Source organism: Leptodactylus fuscus, chromosome 5 (assembly GCF_031893055.1).
Source record: "Leptodactylus fuscus isolate aLepFus1 chromosome 5, aLepFus1.hap2, whole genome shotgun sequence".
NCBI lineage: Eukaryota > Metazoa > Chordata > Amphibia > Anura > Leptodactylidae > Leptodactylus > Leptodactylus fuscus.
This window is the reverse complement of record NC_134269.1, coordinates 178,379,442-178,397,137: the sequence shown is the minus strand read 5'-3', so window position 1 is coordinate 178,397,137 and position 17,696 is coordinate 178,379,442.

The window sequence follows — 17,696 nt, the reverse complement described above, 5'->3', positions numbered from 1 at the left end:
GCTCTACTTCATCAGGCTAATAGAATACATTGGCCAATCAGCGCTGGCCAATGCATTCTATTAGCTTGATGAAGCAGAGTGTGCACAAGGGTTCAAGCGCACCCTCGGCTCTGATGTAGCAGAGCTGAGGGTGCACAAGGGTTCAAGTGCACCCTCGGCTCTCCTACATCAGAGCCGAGGGTGCGCTTGAACCCTTGTGCAGCCTCGGCTCTGCTACATCAGAGCCGAGGGTGCGCTTGAACCCTTGTGCACACTCTGCTTCATCAAGCTAATAGAATGCATTGGCCAGCGCTGATTGGCCAGAGTACGGAATTCGGCCAATCAGCGCTGGCCAATGCATCCCTATGGGAAAAAGTTTATCTCACAAAAATCACAATTACACACCCGATAGAGCCCCAAAAAGTTATTTTTAATAACATTCCCCCCTAAATAAAGGTTATCCCTAGCTATCCCTGCCTGTACAGCTATCCCTGTCTCATAGTCACAAAGTTCACATTCTCATATGACCCGGATTTGAAATCCACTATTCGTCTAAAATGGAGGTCACCTGATTTCGGCAGCCAATGACTTTTTCCAATTTTTTTCAATGCCCCCGGTGTCGTAGTTCCTGTCCCACCTCCCCTGCGCTGTTATTGGTGCAAAAAAGGCGCCAGGGAAGGTGGGAGGGGAATCGAATTTTGGCGCACTTTACCACGTGGTGTTCGATTCGATTCGAACATGGCGAACACCCTGATATCCGATCGAACATGTGTTCGATAGAACACTGTTCGCTCATCTCTACTGACTAGGTTTCACTACTGGGATATTGTCAAGGTTATCTGGCCACCTTTGTTATGGCAATGGTATTGAATATTGGAGCTCAATTACTGAGACTGCCATTTTCCATGCCAGTATTGATAATCCCTTCCCTGCCAGAGTCTTTATGTAATGTGTGACAAGGTGCATATTATTCATTGCAATATCTAGCTTCTGAGAGAGGTACTATAATAGAATGCCATTTTTTTCTCCTAAATATTCCATGAATACCTGTGAGTGGTGTTATTGAAAAGCAAAGCATTTACGAACCACGGCACCTTAGCTACAAAATCGCATAAACTCACAAAGAGTGGTTGCAGGGTACTGAGGCGTATACTTGGCAATACTCTGTGCCTCAATATCTTAAGTTGTAACTTTGTATCTGTTTGAGCACTGAGAACTGCCTCCAGTGCTGCGAGAGACCTCATTTGCATACAGACGAAAACCGCTATTTCTACCAAACTGAGAAGACATCTAAAGGTAAAAGAAGAATAGCCTTTCTTAAGGCTATTCCTACGTGTTATGGAGAAAAAATGTGCTTTTAATTATAGAATCCCTTTAAGTATACCAAACCTACTATGGCATTAATATCAGCACAAAAACTACATGTCATGTGTTTTCATGACTGAGCAATAGAGATGAGCGAACAGTAAAATGTTCGATATTCGATATTCGTTTCGAGTAGCCCCTCAATATTCAACTACTCAAATCGAATATGGAACCCTATTATACTCTATGGGGGGAAAATGCTCCTTTCAGGGGTAGGCAACATTTGATCAAATTGAACTTACCAGGTCCACGAGTGAGGGTTGGGCTGGATCCTCCGAGAAGTCTTCTCTTTTTTTTTTTTTTTTAAAATGTAGATTGTGAGCCCATGTAGGGCTCACAATGTACATTTTTTCCCTATCAGTATGTCTTTGGAGTATGGGATGGAAATCCACACAAACACGGGGAGAACATACAAACTCCTTGCAGATGGTTTTTTACCCTTGGCGGGATTCGAACCAAGGACTCCAGTGCTGTAAGGCTGCAGTGCTAACCACTGAGCCACTGTGTGGCCCCCCCCTCCGCGAAGTCTTCTTTGTGCAGCGTTCCCGCGGCGTCTTCCGGCTCTGAATTCACTCTGCCAGGCATCGATGCCTGGCAGAGTGAATTCAGAGCCGGAAGACGCCATGGGGATGCTGCGCAGAGAAGACTTCTAAAGGTAGGAGAAGAACCAGCGTTGATTGGCCGACTGTATAGCATTCGGCCAATCAATGCTGGTTCTGCATCAAATTTTTCCATTCGAATAGCTAGTAGTATTCGATCGAGTACAAGTATTTCGAATACCGTAGTATTCAATCGAATACCTACTCGATCGAATACTACTCGCTCATCTCTACTGAGAAACTGCATGCAAGACTTACATCACCAAGCACAATGCCAAGGATCTGAGGGAAGAGGATACAGTCCACCATTACTGGACTCCGGAGCAGTCTGCTTTTAGCAAATACGAGGAGAATATCACCTATTCTAACTATAAAGTTTGGTGGGGGAAGGGCTAATGCTATTGGGTTGTTTTCAGGAGTTATCTTAGATCTCTTAGTTTCAGGGAAGGAAATTGCTTCTTCCTATCAAGACATTTTGGACAAATGTATGCTTCCAACTTTGCGGAAACAGTTTGGAGGTTGAGTGAATTTAGCGTGGAAGAACTTGACTTGGCCTCAACACGGCCCTGACTTTGACTACATCAAATAGCTGGGAAGAAGTGTACAGCATCAATTTCTAACCTCTAAATTTTGTAAAAATAATAAGTGTCTATGTATGTAAGACCATCCAGTGTATATGTGCGTTTGTATCTGGGGAGGGTACAATGGATTTTACGGATTGCAACCTGCCAAGGATTTCATTAGCATGTTATTAGTTCTTAACCAATCTGGAGATCAGTTACTTGTGGAAACATCATTCTTAATAAATCCCTTAGAAGAAGATGTTACATGTACGCAATAAGAATATTTATCTGAGATGAAACTCTCTATAAAGTCATAAAGTCAAATCAATATACCTGCTTGGCCAAATACCTGCCATTCAAAGAATATGAATACGACCAGCTAGACTATTGCTGTTTTCTTTTTCACAAATATAAGGACTTCGACTTTGCCAACCTTGCATATGTTTACATCACGTCTCTCCGCTGAAAAAGTTGAGCGGTATAAAATTACATGGGTCATACAGGGAAATGTCAGTGTTGTGAGATGGAAGAAAAGGGAGGCTAGAAAGACAAAGCAATGACAAGTGCCAAATATATAATACCCTTTCCAAAGCTTTTTATAACGTTTGCGTCACCTATTCATTTTATTCCATAAAGGGTGGAACATACTTGTCCTTTGTAGGGAAAAAATTACTGACTGCTCTCAGCTCTCAAAAATAGGACTTCTGAGGTGACATTCTCTAGAACATGTGAATAATGTTTATGAATGCTATAGTGATTTCTAAATTCACAAAGAAAAAAAATCTATGTTTTCAGTGTTTTTTAAACTTTCCTTTAAAGTTTACATTTCACCAGATTAATTAAAGTAGACCAAAATTTTAGTCTTTGCTATGCAAATGTTAAAAGCCAATTTTTTTTGCCTAATGCAGCTGCTTTTTGCTGTGAATGGGTGTACTGGGGGATCAAAATAAGATCATTTTGATTCCCAGCATCCCTGTATGAAGGTGACATGGTGCTGGCAAGTACTGTGGCCTCTTACTCGTATTGTACTCATATTACTCATATAACCCATTTTTATTCATATGCTAATTAGATTCTCTGTGGACCCTGGAAGTCTCTTCGTGCACTGTCTTCTATACAGTGGGGCAAAAAAGTATTTAGTCAGTCACCAATAGTACAAGTTCCACCACTTAAAAAGATGAGAGGCGTCTGTAATTTACATCATAGGTAGTCCTCAACTATGAGAGACAAAATGAGAAAACAAATCCAGAAAATCACATTGTAAAAACCACCAGGCTTACAATAAATTTTCTTATATTAGAAAAAAAATTGCTGCCAAAATTTCATTACTTAAGGTTTGTTCACACGGCAGAAAACTTTTCCGCCGTGTGACTTTTCCACACGGCTAGCCGCAATGGGATGCGAGTGCAGTGCATTGGTATTCTGTCGCGGCATTCTGTTCCTGATTCGGCTCGAATGAATGGGCCTAATCCTTATTAAGTCTCGAGCCGCGGCTGACTCAGCCACAGAATCTTTGGGAAGATAGGGCATGCTGCTTCTTTTTCCCACTAGCTGAAAAAAATCACTAGCGGGAAGAAAAGCAAGTGACTCCCACTGAAGTGAATGGGTGACGTTTTTACAGGCGGATTTTGAGTCAAAATCGCCCGCGAAAAACTCTGTGTGAACATACTTTTAGAGAGGAACAATGTGTAGCCAGATACGCATAGACAAGCGACTAGAGTATATTAAGCGTGTGCCGCCATATTATGAATCTCACAATTGCTGCCCCTAGAAACTAATAAATAATCCCGAAACAATCTACTGTATTTTGAGGCACAGACTCTAGCGCTAATGTGGATTGTAATGTTGAGTATATAAGTGATTTTACTCCTGATTTGTATCTATTAACTACAGAGCTGTGTAACATTGAATTGAATTTCATGGGCTTGTAACATTGAACCATGTATTACTAAAAGCTTGTAATAAGTTGTGTTATTTGTTTCTTAGTCAATGCAAAAATTGCTTAAAATGAGAATTAAAAACAAAATATAAAAACTTCATAGTCAATAATTACAATAAAAAAGAGAAGTTAAAAGTTCACACCGAATCGCTCAGCTCATTGTGCGCAGAGCTCATCAGGATTCTCGCCGCTCATGCACGGTAATAGTAGACATATATGTCATAGGACATTATCAATATTTGAGTTACAATGTATTGCTAATCTAGAGTGGAAAGCGTGTCAAGTGTCTTCATAAGCAAGTGCTCAGCTCATTATTACTGAACACTTTAGGAGGTCACTTTTTATTCCTGGCATCTCTGTACTCTAATTCAGAAGTAATCAGGAAGGTTTAGCATGGTCCTTTCATTTACGGAGGAGAGAATCGCCTCTCGCAGGCATGATCAGGCATCAATATGAGTAATAACAATAAGACTTAAGATCCGATCATTTGTAAAAAGACTACAATGATTTCATTTACTGTTCATCAGTTTATGCTGTGAAACGTGATACATGGTAGTGCCCTTCTAAAATATGATATGTGCGACATTAAATACTTAATAATTGTGTCAGCATGGGAAGCAAGAAAAACATAAATATGTCATCTAGAAAAATCTTGAAAAGTTTCCTATTTTCTGCAATATTTATTGCTTTATAACCACCAAATGTTATATAAGAAGTATATTAGTCATAGTGACTGTGTGAGAACTGCCAGTGTGCCCGCTGAAACACACCGCCAGGTCCCTGCCACAGCTACTCAGAATGGATAACTGGCTTCAAGGGGTGGTATCTTCAAAGTCACCAGCAGGAGGCGAGCTGACACACACCGCCAGGTCCTTACCGCTACTGCTGCAAATGGATAACCGGCTTCTACGGGTGGTATCTAGACAGTCACCAGCAGGAGGCGAGCTGACACACACCGTCAGGTCCTTGCCGCAACTGCTGCGAATGGATAACTGGCTATTAGGGGTGGCATCTAGACAGTCATCAGCAGGAGGTGAGCTGACACATACAGCCGGGTCCCTGCCCCAATGACTGAGAATGGATAACTGGCTTCCAGGGTGGTATCTTCACAGTCACCAGCAGGAGGCGAGCTGACACACACCGCCGGGTCCCTGCCCTAATTACTGAGAATGGATAACTGGCTTCCAGGGGTGGTATCTACACAATCACCAGCAGGAGGCGAGCTGACACACACCGCCAGGTCCCTGCCACAACTGCTGTGAATGGATAACCGACTTCTAGGGGTGGTATCTTCACAGTCACCAGCAGGAGGCGAGCTGACACACACCGCCGGGTCCCTGCCCCAATTACTGAGAATGGATAATTGGCTTCCAGGGGTGGTATCTACACAATCACCAGCAGGAGGCGAGCTGACACACACAGCCGGGTCCCTGCCGCAACTGCTGAGCATGGATAACCGGCTCACAGAGATGTTAGTTTCTGGAAGTGGTATCTACACGGTCACCAGCAGGAGGCGAGTTGACACACACTTCTGGGTCCCTGCCGCAACTAATGGGGATGAATAACTCTGATTTATGACATTATAACCCTTTATATGCCATAGTCAATAGCACCTGCAGCATGTAAAGCGGTTCGCTCTGCCAGTCCCTCAGTCCCCACACAGTACAATTTCAGTGTGCCAGGGGGTTACTGGATCTAGTAGGCTGAATGTCAGTATAAAATTGACATATATAATACCCTGCAGAAATAGAGATCGCAGGTTCAAGTCCCCTAGTGGGACTAAACAAAAAAATCTACTAAAATGTTTAATGAAAAATTAAAAAAATCACTTGTCATAATTTTGCCTAACACATAGCTTTATGATTAATAATAATAAAAAAAAAAACAGCACATAATGTGTATAGCAGCATCTGAAACAGCCCACACTAAAATGTTATTGAATCCACGTGAGGAAGTGAAATAAAAGAAACACAAAAATGTATACTTATATTAATCTCACTTCCCCATAAGGTATTCACTGTGGGTCTTGAAGGGGTTGCCTGGAATAAATTCTAAAATAAACTAAACACTGCCCCTCGCCTGACTTCTAAATTACTTACTGTTACAAAAATCTCTATTTATCTAGATTGCCGGGGTTCTCATCGGACCTCCCTGGGTACATTTTCCAATTTTATGGTGACTTAAGGAAATGGAATGTCACCTGACTAACTAAATCTCACCCCCAGCCACACACTGGGTCTGTATGATGGGTAAATATGGGTAAGTATGATTGGTCATCCTTACCTGTCTTCTGTTCTGGACCTTCTAGACATGGGACGTCACTTAAGACATCATGAAGAGGAGTTGCTTGCAGTAGATGCCTGCATAGTAGGAAGGGCTAGAAGTGGGTGGGTTAGCTAGGGAAACAGGGGGAGGGTGTGAGTGTGAAAGGGAGGGAGAGTAAGTGAGAGAGGAAGGTGTTGTGAGTAAGTTCTGAGTAGCTCAAAGCATCACAGGAAGCTACCCATGTAAACTAATGCTTTAGATGCCAAGAGGTCTCAGAAAACCCCAGAAATCACTCAAAATATTGCTAAAGGGATTTGGGTGCACTTATTAACCTATTAATAGCACTAACAGACCTTTTTTGGAAAAATGAAGGCGAGAGAGAAACTCGGCAACTGTCCTCTCCATGCCTTGAGAGGTTCCTATTGGCATGGGGCACTGGACTTTAAACTCTGGTACTAAGGACATACTGAATTTCCCTATGGTGGGACTATTAAAGGACGAGCCAGCTGCAAATCAATGCTGGTTCTGCAGCAGGCTCGTCCTTGCTAGTCAGGAGAGCTGGCAGCTTGCTGTTACGAGGGAGCTGACTTTTTATCAGCGCAACTGCAAGCGCTGTGCAGTTAAAGCACACGGACCCCATAGACTTTAATCCATTTCAACTGGCTGCAAGTGTGATTTAGTTATTGCCACCACCTGTTAGATGCCTTAGGTAAGTAACAGGTGCTGTTAATTACACAAATTAGAGAAGCATCACATGATTTTTCAAACAGTGCCAATAATTTTGTCCGCCCCCTTTTTATGTTTGCTGTGGAATTATATCCAATTTGGCTTTTTGACAATTCTTTTTGTGGTTTTCCATTGAAGACAAATTAAATGAAGATAATAATACCAAATAATTTCTGAATAGCAAGGGTGCCAACACTTTTGGCCAACACTGTACATAGTGCTACTAAGGACAATTTCAGCTAACTGAACAACCTTATGCTCAATTGTAAGATTGTTTCATGTGCATGTTGAACTCGACAATTCAGTATATACTGTATTTAGTTACAGGACAGCTAAGAGGTGTCACATCCGTATGGACATTATCTCTTATTAAATATAAAAGCACTTATGTTCATTCTCTATTGGGGCCTTGCCAGATGGACCAGCATTCAATAACACTGCTGCCTGTATCCGAGCTGAACTCTCTCTTTCACCTCCCTACAATTTAAAGTGCATTCTATAAGTCAATAAAAATGAATAAAATCTTCCTCTGTGAACCTCTTTATTATTAATTTAACAGCATTGCAGCCCTAGAAATGATCTCTGACCCGATATGACTGCACTGTATCCAATCAATATTCTAGTACAGACCTCTGCGGTAGGCAAATTGTATAGTATCGTAACACTATACTCGCACGTATACACTATTGAGCCGCATAGACATAAATAAGACACATTTGTAGCAATGGAAAATGTTCTAGTTGGGTCAAACATAAAAGTATCAGTTTGTATTTTATGAAAATATGCTCAGAAGGATCAGTTAATATTGCTAAGTAAGAACTTGATAAGATTACTAAATTAGGTATTAAATCTTAATCCTCTTCTTGTTCAATTTGATTTTGGTATGAATGTAAACTGCGCTACCCAGTGTGATAGCGAAGCTCCCTCCTCCTTGTTAAGCATCTAGAATTTTTTATTAAAAATATGCTAATTGAAAGTCATGCTCAGTTTAACAAACTTTAAATACGATTCATGAAGGCTGAGGGGATTATATTAATAAAATTCAACATTATTAATTGAGTGTGTTATGATTAATGTTGCTATTAAAGGCCAGACAGGGATTATCTCTAATGTCTTGCATTAAGTATATGAAACATGTCTCATTTGTACTGAATCTTAAAATAGTTATTCTTCACCTCTGGAGGAAAAAATCTGCTTGAGCCATTTTAGTTAAAATAAAAATTGTCAATATAATATACAATAATCATATAAATGCCCTAAAAACATATAGCCCTCACTTAAAATAAATGTAACGTGTCTAATGTTAATGCCACTGAATTAGACTTGGAAAAAGGTATAGACTATCAATAAAAATACGTAACATGACTTTTTGCTTATTGCGGTATTATTGAAAATAATATATTGGCCGGCATTGGATTTTAAAGCTCTTAGAAGGGTTATTACTAGGGTTGAGTGATCGTGTTCAGAAAAGATCGGAACCGATCGGCGATCGAGAAAATTTCACAATCGCCATCAGAATTCTGAACACGATCTTTTTATGTGGGATTGAGATCAGTGATCTTTTCCCACAATGCTTTGCTTAGCCTTCACACTGAGTATACGCTGTATACTCAGTGTGAAGGCTCCGCTGCAGTTCTATAGGAATGAATGGAAGCAGCTGGCACACAGCCTTAACCTCCTGTGCGCCGGCTGCCTCCATTCATTCGAATGGGAGGCTAAACTAAACATCTCTAGCAGCTACTTACCTCTAGAGATGGCTGCTCCAGTGCCCTCCTTCTTCTTGCCTCGCTGCCTGGCTTAGGAGAGTGTGGGTGGGTACAGGGCGGGGAGATGTGACGTCTCCCCTCCCAGTACTCAGCCACACTCTCCTAACCCGCCCACACTCTCCTAACCTGGCAGGGAGGGGGGCAGCGAAGGGAGAAGAGCAGCATCGAGCGGCAGTGAGGCAAAGAAGAAGGAAGGCATCGGGCACCAGAGCAGCCATCTCTGGAGGTAAGTGGACACCAGGGGGGGCTAAGTAGCCAGAGGATTTTAAAAAAAATCCTCTGGCTACTTTAGTGATTCACTACACAGCGTGGATTCTAACAATTGTTAGATTCCATGCTGTATAGTGAATAGGATTGCTTTTAAAATCCGATCTCCGATTAATAAAAAAAATCCCATTGACTTGCATTGGGATCGGAATTGGGATCAAGATAGGGTTCAAATGAAAAATGATCGGAAATCGGATTTTAAAATTGATCCTGAAAAGTCAAGATCGGCTCAACCCTAGTTATTACATGGGAGAAATGCAATTTTTATTTTTAGGATAACCAGGACGAGATTTACTTTATCTACAGTTATACACAGTCCAGTCATATTAATGTGACCACCGCCTACTTTTGATGTCAACGTTAACCAATCGCAGAAGGCACGTGTCATCAGCCATCTGGGTGCACTCATCATTGTGTCAGGCACGATGGATCAACACAAGTATGCCCCAAGCCCCAACGCATGTTTTGCCCACCAGCTTTCTCTGGAGGCTCCTAGCCCCTAAATTTTATTGCATTTGCTTGAATTTTATATATGAATTCATAAAAGAGTATCCTTGTAAAATTCCTTTTATGGAGTGTATTTTTTATTTTGATAGGGAGTTAGTTGTATGTTTCTTATATGTTACAGCTTTCTTCAATGAAAATATGCTCCTGCCTCCTTTGAAACGTTTCACAAACGGAAAACGATGGTCCTGTTGCAATGATGTCATCATCTGGTCTGTGAAGTCTCGCACATGTGCAGTATGCTCCATGAATCTTGCAATGCATAGCTACATGAGTATATACCTCATATATATGCCGAACATTATAAGTACACACTGCGCATGCGCAAGATTTAACTTTTAGAATTTGATGTATAAGAGCACACAGCTGATATATAGCTATGCATTGGAAGACTTCACTGACCAGATAGCACTTTTTATTTGCTACCAGTTTTTGGTATGTATCACTTTTTAGTCTCTTTTCATTGCTCTTTTTGGGGGGAGACAAAGTGTCCAAAATACATTAATTTTCTAATCATGCTATACAATTTGTTATAGTGTTCACTATACAGAATGAATAACTCAAATTTAATACATTTTTGGATAGTGCAGACTTATAGGCACATGTGGACACCTAACAGGTACGTTATTATGTTTACATTATGTATTATTTTAGTGTAACTTTTTATTAGTTATTTTCTCTTTTTTACAGTTTGACGCATTTTCATGGAAGCGCATGGACTTTTTAACCAGATATTTTGTGCAGGAATTTTTTACATTATTTTAAAAAATACCATACCTGCTTTTTGATAAAACACTACCAACCCCAAGAATGCTTAAGATGTGTATGTTTAAAGTAATTTTTTAAAATCTTTTTTATCTTTTATCTACTTGAGGGATAGTAAGAAAACAAATCCTAAACCTTCATGCTTGACTCAATCCAAAACCTGATTGATTGGACAGCTTATGAATAAATTATCAGTTTAGATCATCGTTTTGATTAATTTCATGCAAAATATAAAATGAAAAAAATGGAAATTAACTCACCGTTAAACACTTTGTTATGAAGCCATTTAGTGTGAAATCCACCACAATGACTACGAAAGCGTGAAAATACAGTATTTCTAACTCATCTCGGTCACGGTTACAAATAGGAATTGTTTTATATTAATTTCATTGTCATTCATGTCACTCTGAGTAAAAAAAAAATTATATAATAGGGTATAGATTTAAATAGGAGCATAATCCTAGAAATCAGTGTCATAAAGGATAATGACCACACGGATAGGATTCTGTATTCTACAGTGTTACGGGTGGATTTTCCAGTCCATTGACTATAATATACAGTATCCTCTCTGTCACTTATACTAGTTTACATTACATTTAGATAAATCCTATTTGCTGGTCAGATCTTTCCCTTTACTTTCATAATATATTAAAAGCATTGCTGATGTATTTCAATGTAATTTAAACAAAAAATGGCAACTAATGACTTAAGAAATATTGCATAAATCATGCAGAAACGTTCGTAAATGTATATTAGTCTTGAAACATCGCTGCGTTGTACAGTTGTTTCAGAGAGAATTCTTTAGATAGTAGTATATCTATATCTGTATGTACATATTGTATTTATTGGTCCAAGGAATAAGGATCCAATGAAGGACAATCGGTGAAGTGAGGAGAGGGTCAAGGCTCATTAATGGTGGAGGGGGGGCAACGATAGCCTGCTTGGTCCAATAACACAGAAGAGTTAATGTTGCGCAAATTTCTGAAAAAAACGTTAAAACTGGAAATGATAGATAGGGGCCAGAACAGAGTGCATCACAGCTTGCTGAACTGAAGAGCGTCCGAGCTAGCCAGTCAACTGCCGGAGCGCTTGAGTATCAGAACTGGATTGTGGAGCAATGGAAGAAGGCAACCCAGTCTGATAAATCACATTTTTTTTAACATTCTATGAACTATGAACTGTGTTTAGCATACTATAAGAAAATTAACTGTGGAAAGGTAAAACTTTTAGATTAATGCTAAGGTCCCACATTGTGGAAACTCAGCTTTATTTTGTTGCAGATTTTGTTGCATTTTTTTAGCCAAAGTCAAGAATGGCCACAAAAGGAATGGGGAAATATAGGAAGTTCTTATACCACTACCTTTTTCTCAATTCACTCCTTGCTTTGGCTCAAAAAACCCCACAGTAAAATCAGCAAAAAAAAGTTGCATTTCGCAACGTGGGGCCTTTGCTTCAAGCCCCATGCTGCGGAACTCAGCTAAGAAATACTCCAGAAACATATCAGTTTCATTGTGTTTTTGCTAACTTTTTCTCTACAGATTTTCTTCCCTTATTAAACCGATAGGTAAAACGCAAGCATGTCAATTACTGGTGTAATTGACATGCTGCATTTTTCAAAAACACTTTTGAAGACGTAGCCTTACCGTAGTGTTTTTTTTTTTTTCTGCAATGTGTGGATGAGACTAGCCAGAATCTTATTCACTCTGGTGATACTGTGAAATGCTGCCATTTTTTGAGTAGAATATGAGTAGCTTGATACTACTGTACATTGACTTGTCTATCTACAAGACAAGTCAATGTAAAATAATATCTATCTACTCGAGAACTTGCCTCGTCGTCCTCACAGCAGCACAGCACACAGTGATTTACCGCAGCTTGCCACTCTTCTGCTTCGTCCCTGTTTTACCGTATATTCAGCTGAGTATACTGTACAGTAAAAGGCCCTGAGTACAGAAAGAACAAGAAATAGCCTCCCTAACCCACCTGGATAAGTGGTTTTAGAGGCTCTGATACCTCTGTTATGACCACAGGTATTAATCAGAAAGTTCTCTGATCTTCGGAAAGGCGATGTTCGGTCTAAGTAGATCCACAAGGCTCTCACCAAATCCAACTTATGTAATTTCTTCTCCCATTCTGAAGTGGGAGAGGGAAAAAAAGCTGGTAATGTAATGACTTGATTGACATTTTGAAAAGATGGCACTTTAGGTAAAACCCCCCAGACAAATCTAAGTTGAACCCTGTCCGGGAAAAAGGCAAGGTATGGTTCAGACGCAGCCAATGCCTGAAGCTCACCAATGCTGAATTCAGCGCACTGTCGGCTTTCCCGATCTGTGCCCCAGGTAAAGTGCTATCGGTCCTGGTACCGTAGCGCTTTACAGTCAGAAGGGCGTTTCTGACAGTTAGCCAGGGATGCCCTTCTGCCAGCAGCGCCTATCGTGCTGTACTCCCCTCCTGATAACAATCGTCTATGGACGAGCACTGTGAGCAGAGGGAGGGGGCGTTCCTCCCCGCTCACACTGTGCAGTGCGATAGGCGCTGCTGTGATTGAGGACATTCCTGGCTAACTGTCAGAAACGCCCTTCTGACTGTAAAGTGCTATGGTACCGGGACCGATAGCGCTTTACCCGGGGCACAGATCAGGAAAGCCGACAGTGCGCTGAATTCAGGGCACTGTCAGCTTTCCAGCAGTATATAGAACTGCCTGTGCCCAATCTGATGAAAGGTCCTCTTTAAACAGAAAGTTCGAGGAGTTTTCCTTCATGGACTCTCTATTACAATTATACCTATGGAGAAACCGCGGGCGGTTTTGGAAATCGCAGTCTGTCTGTATGGAGGTTTTTACCACATAGTGGGTATGGGTTTCACTAGAATCCCATACACTTTGCCTGTACTGCCTGTTCTGTCCCGTGGGGCCCCGGACTGAGACTCCCTCCTGATTAGACCATTCATCTGGGAGTGGGATGCCGTGACGAAATGCTGATGCACTGCCTCGGCATCCCCCCATGGGTAGACCACTGTGAAAATTCCGGTGGTGGAAAATGAAGAAAATTCCTCTTCGTTTTCCGCCGTGTGAACAGACTCTAATGAATCTCGGTTTAAAGGCATACTAAGAGCAAGAAGAATATAATAAGCAAATATGTATAATGTATGAGCACCAGGCATTGGTTTTGTAGGTATTCACTTCGCTGGAAGCTGAGCGACAGTAATAATGTAATAAAGGGGTTGTTTAGAGACACACAATTGATTTTTTAGAATTTTCGACATTTTATAGAATCATTGCCACAAGAATCAGACAATTCTAATAGAATATAAAATCATAGAATCAAACATTCTATATACAGATTGATTCAGACGACAATTGCATAAAAACTGAATCTGTTATTTCATTAATGACTAGCCATATTGGCACATAAAATACACGCTTGTACCTATTGGATTCGATATTTGTCCGGCAGATACACAAGAGGTTAACAGTTTAGCTCATTTTATCTAGTATTATGAAGTGGTAGCATGTACAAGACGTCTTGTCTTTATTCATGTCGTTTTTAAGATCCTGGAATCAGCAGAATGAATAAACATTACGCTCCGCAGGTAACTAATCTCCTTTCTGCCGCTCCTGATAACGGTTTGTGACTTTTTTTAGTTTGTATCAAGAAGCCCATATGAAATACACGGATTTTGTAAATTAATATGAATTTACCTTACACCAGAATTTGCAAAGCAGCATTATCCATTTGGAAATTGCTGAAAAATATTGCATGCCTACACAAGCTCAGGTAACAGTCAAAGTCATTGGAGTTTACACAGGCACTAAACAGCCAACACTTGCTTGATGGCCATATCTCGCTTTGTGACTGACTTTTTATTATAGAAAAAGTTTGATATTCTGAAACGGTTTATGCAAAATAGCATCTATGTTACTCTGTATCTAAGAGGGGAAATATTTATTCTGAAGTATTATGCATTAGAGTAGAGATCTTTATTATTCTCATCTACGGAATTAATATTGGGGAAAATATTCATAAATTTGCATGCTTGTATATATCAAACTTTACGTGAAAATATGTGAAATTAAGCCACTAAGTATCACTTCAACAACTTTCTTCACGTATTCTGTGCCTCTATTACACCTTCACTAAGAACAACATCTGTTACAGCACATTATTGTATGTTGAGAAAACTCATTTAACCCCTTAAGGATGTAGCCCGATATTGCTTTGTTGTGACTCATTGTACTTTATGTTTATGGTAATTTTTAGTTATTAAATATTGTGTTTATTTATTAAAAATGCTAAATATAAATACATTTTTATAAACATTTGTATCATATCTGGATAAGTGGAGTAAATGAAGGAAGTATAACAATACAAACAGCCTCTATTGAGATGCAATTTGAAACTCTCCACCTTGTGTAATATATTCCCCAGTCTATCTAGTCCGGAGGTGTCTATTCTGACCTGCATTTCATCTAATCACCACCATATACACTGTCTACCAATAAGTATTTGGACATCCATGCAAATGAAGATATTTGTGGTCATGATATACGTCACACCTTGGTCCCAGTTAGAGATGAGCGAACAGTAAAATGTTCGAGGTTTGATATTCGTTTCGAGTAGCCCCTCAATATTCGACTACTCAAATCGAACCCTATTATAGTCTATGGGAGGAGAATGCTCGTTTCAGGGGTAGGCAACGTTCGATCAAATTATACTTAACAAGTCCACGAGTGAGGGTCGGGCTGGATCCTCCGTGCAGTCTTCTCCTTGCAGTGTCCCCGCAGCGTCTTCCGGCTCTGAATTCACTCTGCCAGGCATCGGGCCTGGGCAGAGCCGACTGCGCATGCCCGCACTACAAGCGGACATGTATAGCATTCGGCCAATCAATACTGATTCTGCAACTTTTACATTCGAACAGTGAGTGGTATTCGATCAAGTACGAGTATTTCAAATACCGTAGTATTCGATTGAATACCTACTCAGATCGAGTACTACTCGCTCATCTCTAATAGTTTCAAGCTGGGCAGGAAGGACTTAAGCTACAAATTCACATTTTAAAAATGTCATATTGTTCATTAAACACTTTGAATGTAATTCCTTTTTGTATTTCAAGTGTTGCCTTAAATTTCATTGCATATCCATTCTAAGTGTCCTTTAAATCCAGGATGTAACAGCTGATGAAGTATATGGTGCATTAAATTACAGTATGTTTATTATGATTAAATAAGAATCAGCTTGTGAAATGGGATTAGCAGATATGAGTATCCTCCGAACAGGTCAGGATATAATTATTGTAACTTACATAGGTCATTTCATTAGCGATCATGTCAAGAAACACTTTTTTTTTTTTCAAGTATTTTCCTATTAGAATCCAAAGTGACCACAATATCTTCTTAAAGAGAGTAAAACTATAATACGTAAGTACCATTAAGGATGAGTAAGACATTATAGATTGTCTTCTCAATGGATTCCCTGAAATAGAAATCATCAAAATACTTACAGAGAATTTCATAGTAAGTAAATCAGTTCTACCATCTATACTGGTGAACCCATTTGACAATCATATTTTCATATAATCACATTAAATACACTGTAATGAACCATATGCTTCATCAGCGTGCTGGGTTATGAGCAGGAATGACCCTTAAAGGACACTTTTAATGTATATTAACCAAAGGACATTTAGTATTTAGGAGTCTTTAAAGAAAGGTAAAAAGCTACCGAGAGAATTATATAGTAATATGCAGTCGGTTATATGTAAAGATGAGTTAAAGGTGAGTTATGGAATAGGTTGGGGTTCCATTGTGTAAGTATAGCACTGCCTCTAATTGAAAAAATTTAAATTGAAAAAAAAGAAAAAAACATCAGTCATTGTAATTATTATTATTAATGATTTGTGCATTAACCATCATTGTGACTACCAGTGACTGCTTCTGTAATCTCACGTGTCCAATCTGGGTGGTTCAATGGTGGTTACTAGAGATGAGCGAGTAGTACTCGATCGAGTAGGTATTCGATCGAATACTACGGCATTCGAAATACTCGTACTCGATCGAGTACCGCTCGCTGTTCGTATGGAAAAGTTCGATGCAGAACCAGCATTGATTGGCCGAATGCTATACAGTCGGCCAATCAACGCTGGTTCTTCTCCTACCTTTAGAAGTCTTCTCCGTGCAGCTTCCCCGCGGCATCTTCCGGCTCTGAATTCACTCTGCCAGGCATCGGGCCTGGGCAGAGCCGACTGCGCATGTCCGCTTGTAGTGCAGGCATGCGCAGTCGGCTCTGCCCAGGCCCGATGCCTGGCAGAGTGAATTCAGAGCCGGAAGACGCCGCGGGGACACTGCACGGAGAAGACTTCTCGGAGGATCCAGCCCGACCCTCACTCGTGGACTTGGTAAGTATAATTTGATCGAATGTTGCCTACCCCTGAAACGAGTATTTTCCCCCCATAGACTATAATAGGGTTCGATATTCGATTCGAGTAGTCGAATATTGAGGGGTTACTCGAAACGAATATCGAACCTCGAACATTTTACTGTTCGCTCATCTCTAGTGGTTACAGTTAATCATTCAATGCAAATGGAAGAATCACCTAGTCATTCGCTGTAACTTCCTAATATCTGTGAGGCAATGGGGAATATACTCAGACTACAAGACTGAATACAAATGGGAATTTAATAAAACTTCATTGAGGCTGAGGCCACCATGTTGGAGTCTCCATGGAATCTGCCTAAAATCGTTGAAAAGTAGAGTCCTGACTTCTCTCCACTGATTTCAGTATAAAAACAACGGAAACTCGGAGAACTCCATTCTAGTCTATGGGGAATTTTTAAGGTTACAGGGTCTCCATCTTTTGGGACCCCGTGCGGACCTGAATGACAGGGACCCGAATGTTAGCGTGAAGCTAGCAATGGACCTCCAGCTAATGTTGATATCAAGCAAAAAAAAAGAAAAGGGAA